We start from the raw sequence: 7463 nt of genomic DNA on the forward strand, positions 1-7463 counted from the left end.
GACCATTCTTGAAGAAAAGAATAGAGATAATAGTACTATATTATCTACAGATGTCAATATGACATACCTTTCATACAACCTGACTAGATTCCATGTACTAATTTAATATGATTACTATAAACATTTAAATGCAGCTTTGTAGTACCACCTATGGCCAAAACCTATCAATTTGGCTCTAATGGTGCTTTTCCTTTACGACTGGCAAAATTTGAGAAGTCAGGTGACCTGCACATTTACTTAGACCTCAACTTTGGTTATTTTCTTAATACCTAAAAGAGATATCTATGCCATGAAAAGTGCACACAATATGAAACTCCTCTTTATGAGACTTCTGAGCCCACAGAGAGACCTACAGTTTCCGTAAATCCTCTGAGACTTCTGGACTGTGAACACAGAAGTCAGAGTACTTAAACAATTAACATGCAAATGTAATTAACGGTTTCAAGAGTCTCATGAAATATGTGTGCTTATGTTCAACTCCATTGATTTCTTTCCTATTTTCACCATTATTAATGTCTTTGCTCACATATAGAATTTTTGTCAGAAATACTATTTGAGAAAGCCTAAGCCAAAGCTGACTTCTGTACATAAAATATAAGCAAACAAATTGTTCCCTTTAGCTTCTTGTAAGGAAGTCATGTGGCAGTGCTACTCAGAACAAGAATATGACTATCCTAATGTGACTTTGTTATTTACAGAATATTTTATTATGTATGAGGACCTGTTCTAACTTTGCTAATCAGTCTGCTTCCTTTTGCTAAATTTCACATTCTTAAAAGGTCTTAGGAATTGGAAACAACTGAACACTCTGTTGAAATTTGTGACTGTAATCCGTCTGGGTAGAATTACTCATAGATCTTGCAAGAGTAGCAGAGATGCATCTATTATAACCGTCAGTCAGGACAGTCATTAAGCATTTTCTACAGTTGAGATTGCTGTGCCAGATGGTACTTCAGGAACAATAGACAGTGCACTCCAAACTGCCATGCATTTGTTCTGTGCCATTTTAACTTAGAAAAATTTAAAAAAGCAAAAGTACCTGGGAGATTAAAATTCCTAGTGGTAATTTTCTACCCTTAGGCTCTCTTTTTTTTCATGAGGACAAATCAGTCTTTGTATTTGAAATATATAGTTTCTAACAATATATATGAATTTATAGAACCCTTTGGTAGTTTACTAAGTATGCTTCTCTTTGTCCTTCTTTAGTACAAGATTTTTCTTAAAGTGACTTTTTATAATTTAAAAGGCTTTCCTCTTGGAACAAAATGAGCATGATTTGCATTGTAATAGCAAAATCCCTGTGAAACTTCTCCCCATATTGGGTGATATTTATATAATGATGCATAATTTTGGAAAAGTGTTATTTGCCTTTTAAAACTTTAATTGTCTTATAACCATCCCTATTTTCCTCAATACAGAGTCTCTCCATGTGTTCAAAATAGTGAAGTGGATCTTTTAAGGTCAAGTTCTGTTTCTCCCCTGGCAATAGAAGTCTTTAGTACTGTCATTCTAAATACACAGACATGACCATAATATCCTACATTCCCCAGTTTACTCAATCTGCTCAATGGTATGGTTCAGTCAGTAACTTCATTGTTATGCAAAATGCTCCCTCTAGGCTGTCACCTCTGGTCTTCTCCAGGCTGGTCTATTTTAAGTTAATATCCCACACCTTGATTAAATTCCACATGAAGCCCCATCTTTACTGAGAGCTTCTGAATCCCCAAACCAACTGATCTTTCTTTTACAAGATTGGTTTATCTCTTTCATAACACTTTTGAGGCAACATACAGAAACAGAATGACGTGGAAAATGATTACCAAAGGAAAATAAAAGGTAAAAGCCAAAGATGTAAGAGAATAAAGTGAATAAAAGTGTAATTTAGTGGATTCAATGGCTCTCTGCTGGCATGATGTCTCCCAATGGACTTTCCAGAACGCACCTCACCCTAACCCCAGTGTTGACCATATGCACCACATGGGAAGTGCTGTCCTCTTTGACATGCCCCACCCTGGCTCAGATGTTGATATAAAAATAAACATGCCAAGAAAGCTAAGCAAAAGTTCTTCTCTAGGATTTTGGTGGGTGTTTTGTTTTTTTTTTTCTCCTCCTCTCTCTTAAATTGGAGTTTAGGGGAGAAAATTCCCCCTTCTCTCATGTTAAATATGTTAGGGACATGAAACTGTAACATATAATGGTCAGGTTCTTACCTCATAGAGAAGAAAGTCAGGAAAATAAAATCAGTGCACATGAGAGAATTTGGCTATTCTAACTCTGGTTCATTGGACCCAGAGTCCAAAGGATAATCACATTCTTCCCTACCCATAGCCCTGTTGAGCTGTGTTGAATTTGATTCCGACCTTTAAATTTAAAAATTCTTGTGCAATACCCACCAGAAAGGTCAGCATGATTTCTCTAAACTGTACTTGGAAAACTTTACTGCATTACGGCAAATGAGTTTTGGAAATAAGAAAATATGCTTTATCTTCATTGGAAACAAATCTTCTTGATATAAAGGGAGAAAAAGTCACCTTTGAGTAAATATGGGACACATTGTATACAATCGAAGACAACAGAATCAATATTAGGAAGTAAAGCCAATAATCCAATTCAAGTGTTCTTAGTTTTAATAAAGTTAAATAATCACTGAGTTAAGAAAATGAAAATGTATCTTAGGAGAATTCAGCATTTTTCTCACGTAATGTTATATGGTATAAAGTATAGCTAGATAGAGATGATATGGAGATATGGATTAGAAAAACCAGAAATTTGGTGTAAATTTTTATAATATATAGCCTTTTAACAGAGGTTTGGAGAAAAAAAAATTGTCATTTCTTAATTTTTGTTGTTTCCAACATCTGTGATTTCATTCTTACTTAATGTGATACATTAAAGTGTATTTCTACTGTATATTAAAATTAGAAAATCAAAGACAAAGTTTAAAAATCACAAATAATTCCATTGAGAGGTAATTATTGTAAATTTTGTTATCATGTTTAGCATTTTGAGGGGACTCAGAAATAACCCACTGTTGTTATTACCCATCTGTGTTCTCCATGATAATTCCAAAGTATCAATACATAGAAGGAAACACAAAATGTGGGAAACCGTTTTTGTTTTTGTTTTTAAATATTTATTTTTTAGCTCTAGGTGGAAACAATATCTTTATTTTTATGTGGTCCTGAGGATCAAACCAAGTGTCTCACGCCAGGCGAGCGTGCTACCACTTGAGCCACATCCCCAGCCCCCGGTTTTTGGTTTTATCATTACTTATATTTTTACCTAAGTCACATATTTATAATTAAATGTATTGAGCACAGAACTAAAATCTAAGTAAAGTCTCTCCAACTCCTCTGAACAAATATCGCCAGAAAGAACACATATTGAAACACTGACATACAAGTACCTTATATATAATTTGCAAATATTTTTCCTCATTTGTGTATTCTCTCCTGTCTTTCCTGAAAGAGTACCGAGATGATGATGGCTCACAAAGGAACACATTTAGGGGAACAGAGTGGAAATGGGGAGTTTGATTTAGACAAGTTAGGTCTGAGATAGCCATTAGCATCCGAGTAAAATTTTCAATTAGGCAATTGAATATTAAGCCTGATGTTCAAAACATTCTAGATACAGACATACCTCCGCTAGTTATCCTATAAGTGGTATTTCACAACATAAGATAGGATAAATTACCAAAGAGACATAAAGACAAAAGTCAAATACTGAATCTAAAGGTCAAATAGTGAGCAAAGAAAGCAGAGAAGTGGCCGGAAACTAGGGGGAGAAAGAAATTCTAGAAATTGAGTGAAACAGCAAAGGAGAGAATAACACCTGTGGTAAGTGCCTCTGATAGAAGGAGTTAGGATGAGGACTCTAATTTACCATGGGCTCATTGGTGTCTTTGCTGAGCCATATAAGGGGAGCAACTAGTTTCCTGCTAGGATCATTGTTAGTAGAATGGTGAGTTCCAGAGACAATAAGGGCAGAACAACTGGAAATCCCATTGTTTTTGAGGAATTTTGCTATAAAGTGTACCGACAGGGAAATGGGATGGTATGTGGAGGGAGATATGATAATAGAGAGAGAGAGATTTTAGTTTGTTCATTTATTATGTTGTTTTTATGATAAGAGAACTAAAACATGCCTATATTTGAGATGGAAATAATAATAATAAAATAGATAATGCTGAAGGTTGAAAGAGAATAGGATTGCTCCTGCAACTGTCCTAGCATATCCAAGTAAAGACAGGATGTATTTCCAAAGTGAGGGGAATTTAGTGAATAATAGAAACTATACATACATGTGCCTGGCTTTTACTTGGCCAGTAGAATAAAATATAGGAAAATACACACGTAGGTAATATGTTATTTAAGAAAGTTGCATTGCTAATCTTTAGAAACATTTCACTGTTATTTCATTTACTGTGTTATTTTTATCAGATTTGTTTCAGGACTATCATTAGTTCATAGAAGCAATTAAAAATCTTGCAGTGTTTTTTGTCCTTCATGCTATTGAGGACTATGTACATTTTTATATTTTGGTTAGGTAAGCAAAATTTTTTTCCTAATTCTATGCCCAGTGCCAATCACATGGTTATATTATGTAACATGACAAAAGAAACTTTGAATATATAACAAGCAGATGAATTTAAAATTGGAGATTATCTTGGTTTATATAAGAGACCTTAATATAATTACGAAAGCCCTTAAAGGAAAATGAGCAAGAAAGGGAAAAAAAAATATATCAGAAAGATGTGTCAGAAGGATAATTTGGAGATTCTAAGTGTAAAAAAGGACACACTACTGCTAGCTTGAAGAAGCCATGTGGAAAAATGTGAGGAAGGAATGGATTTTGCAAAGAACCAGTGATTGTGGAATTGCAGCCAGAGGCCCAAATGAGAACTACTGTTCCAGGCAACAACTTGATTTCAGCCTTCTCAGACACTGAACAGAGAATCCAGTAACATTGTTCTTGGCTTCTACCCTGTGGACATGGAGCTACTAAAAATGAATATTATTTCAAGTTGCTAGATTAGTGGTAACAATTTTCACATAAGATTAATAACAATAAAATAACTAATAACAATAAAATAATTAAATAATTTTAAGTAATAAAGAATTGACACAAATTGCAATAATTAGCTGTGAGTTTTTAATTCTAGTGAAGAGTTTTTTTGTTTTTTTTTTTTTTTTGTTAGAACAACTCAGCAAAATAAAATTCTGGTTTATTGTTGGACAACGTTATTTCACACATACATCAAACAGGTCAAAAAAATAAACAGCAACTTCAAAGACAAAAAAAGGAAAAAAAAACTTTTTATCTTTGGCCTTTTTAACCATCTCATACAAACCAACTATTTATAGTACAGCTAAAGTACATACACAAAAAAAGTTACTGGAATGCTCGGAATACGGATTTTTTTATTGTTGTTGTTTTTGGTTTTTTTACAAGGTTATTTTTTTTTTTTCTCCTTTGAGATTATAATGAACATGGTCACACCACAAGCAAAGTCAGAAGTAGGACAGAGAACGCTCCAAAGGTTGGTTTGGTCATCGGAGATCATTAAAAATGGCTGACCCCTAACAATATGTACAAAAATATAAAATGTAAATAAAAATACAAACAAATTTTCCTTTTTCAAAGTACTTTTAAGAAAAAAAAAAAGCAGGGCCTTGGAAGTTTTGGTTCTTTTTTCCTCCCCTGTTGCAAATTCACGTTGTGGTTTTGGTTGGGTGGTGAAGACCCAGCATCATCTGCGGGTGGGTGGCACTGCACGTGGTGGGCGGAGGACCGACCTCTCTACTCGAAGGTGATCACGCTTAGATTCTGAGATGGGAAGTGGAGGGTGAATAGCTCACGGTGGCCTTTTATTTTTAGTTTAGCTTTTCCTTTTTTGCTGTCTAGTCATCCTCCTTGGTCTTCTGCTTCTTGGTATCAACATTATCATCCTCGTCATCTTCAGCTGCCCATTTGCCCTTAGCTGCCTCAGCCTCCTCATCTTCATCTCCATCCTCTTCCTCACATGACCTTCCTCCTCCTCTTCCTCACCACCCTCTTCCTCTCCTTCATCTACCTCTTTGCCAGCTCCCCATTTTCCTCATTAGCATTCCCATTAGGAGGGGCGTCTCTTCCATTCTCTGCCTCCTCCACAACTTCCTTCTTCCCCTTTAAGTCCTTGGTGTCCACGGAGGCGTCTGACATGGTGGGGCATGCCGGTGATCCCGACGCAGTGGGTTAAAAAGGAAACTGGAGTTCAGGGACTCTGGCGATAAAGCTGCCAGAGTCCACAGCGGAGGAGGAGGCGGGCGTCGAAGGTGGTTGCAGTGAGTGGGGAGCTGGACCCAGGAACAATGCAAACATGGCTTTTCAGAGCAGCCAGTGGGGGCTGAAGAGAGTCTTTTGACAAATTTCGCCTAATGGTATATAATCTTCAGTGATACAGAAGAGAGATCTTTCTCTGGAAATTCTCAAGAATACGTACAAGAATGAGATCAAAGTCTGATAATTGGTCTGTGCTCAAGTGATAAGCATCTAGTAAGGTATCTGTTCAGCCACAAAAAGATTGTCTTATTACTACATCAGAGCTGTGTAATTCCAGATGACTGTATTTGGACAATGGTAATCCATTAGCCTGGCCACATTAATGAGAATAAATAGAACATTTACCCAGTCTGGCCCAAAGTGCCCTCATTAAATTGGAAAAATAACATTTATCTCAGTTTTAAAATGAAGGAAATATAAACTCCAAGAACTGTCATAAACCCTATTTTATTATTTGTGGATTAATAACCAGAACATTTTGCCCCATAAGGGTACTGAAAAATATTATTCTAGTTATGGAAGTGAAGCTGATGAAGAGAAAATTGCTTGCACACCCTATGACTATTCAAACTTGTGCTCAAATATATTTCTAAAGATCAATGTGATGTTTCACAAGATATCCCATATCCTGATGGGACTTAAAAATATAGGAATACTGTGGCTGATGATACAATGCATGTATGTACAGGAATATATTACCATAGAGATGATGCCATAACACTAATAAAGGAAGTTAAGGTGCATAGATGGAAATAAAATATTAATTATGCCCAAGAGTAGGAAGGACTTCAGTTATGTAGAGGGCTCCAGAAAGCACAGGTGGGAGAATCTAGTAGGAAGGAAGGAAGGAAGGAAGGAAGGAAGGAAGGAAGGAAAGAAAGAAGGAAGGAAGGAAGGAAGGGTTTCATCTGGGAAAGTTCTCAGGGAAGCATTGGGGTTAGGTGCTGGATTAGACTAATGAAGAGAGAAGTCAGATTTTGTGACATAGTGAATGGCTAGATGATGGCAGTCTAGTAAGACATAGATTGCCAACTGGTCTTCATAGCATGTGGAAAATTCTGATGTGAGGGTTTGACCACACCAGCACAGGCAACGATGTGTTAGAGGGGAGTAAGCAAATCTTTGTTCAGAGCACAGGA

The 7463-nt window shown here is 36.1% G+C and overlaps 1 pseudogene; it reads right to left on the reverse strand.

The window, feature by feature from the left end:
• Window positions 1–5805: 5805 nt before the first annotated feature.
• LOC107144602 lies at window positions 5806–6204 on the reverse strand (annotated as a pseudogene).
• Between the last annotated feature and the right edge of the window lie 1259 nt (window positions 6205–7463).

The sequence above is a fragment of the Marmota marmota genome, unplaced genomic scaffold (genome assembly GCF_001458135.2).
Source record: "Marmota marmota marmota unplaced genomic scaffold, marMar, whole genome shotgun sequence".
Lineage (NCBI taxonomy): Eukaryota > Metazoa > Chordata > Mammalia > Rodentia > Sciuridae > Marmota > Marmota marmota.